Raw genomic sequence first — 826 nt, forward strand, 5'->3', positions numbered from 1 at the left:
AAAGTTCATTGTTAAACCAATGCATTGATGAACATATATTTTGCAGTCCTCTACACTGAGTCTACATTTTGTTTTTAATGGGTTTTTTTAAAATAAAAGCTTGAATAGAGTTTGTCTTTTGTTGTTGTTGTTTTGTTTTACATTTTTTCAAGTAGTTGAGGTGACCCTGCAGTTTGGTTGCTACACAGCTGGGAAACGTTCAGGGTCAAGGTTCTTAAATTATTCATCTTAATTTTACACCATAAAAAGGTTACAAATAGAATGAACAGAAGTGATTTTATTCATTCCTAACAGGAATTCACCCGCCCAGCCCTCGTTACAAAACCTTGGAGATCTGGAACCTCATCTCAAGCAGCCGGTTACAAACCTCTGTGTAATCCTGGATTTGGGTTTTCAGGTGGAGAAACAGGTCGGCAGTGGAAAGTTCTTTTCAGCTACAGTACAGACCAAAAGTTTGGACACACCTTTTAATTCAATGAGTTTCCTTTATTTTCATGACTATTGACATTGTAGATTAACACTGAAGGCATCAAAACTATGAATAACACATGTGGAAATATGCACTAAACAAAAAAGTGTAAAACAACTGAAAATACCCCTTATATTCTAGTTTCTTCAAAGTAGCAACCTTTTGCTGTGATTACTGCTTTGCACACACTCTGCATTTTCTTGATGAGCTTCAAGAGGTAGTCACCTGAAATGGTTTTCACTTCATAGGTGTGCCCTGTCAAGTTAATAAGTGGGATTTCCTGCCTTATAAATAGTCATGAAAATAAAGAAAACCCATTGAATTAGAAGGTGTGTCCAAACGTTTGGTCTGTATTGT

This window comes from Xiphophorus hellerii, chromosome 13 (assembly GCF_003331165.1).
Source record: "Xiphophorus hellerii strain 12219 chromosome 13, Xiphophorus_hellerii-4.1, whole genome shotgun sequence".
Classification (NCBI taxonomy): Eukaryota; Metazoa; Chordata; class Actinopteri; order Cyprinodontiformes; family Poeciliidae; genus Xiphophorus; species Xiphophorus hellerii.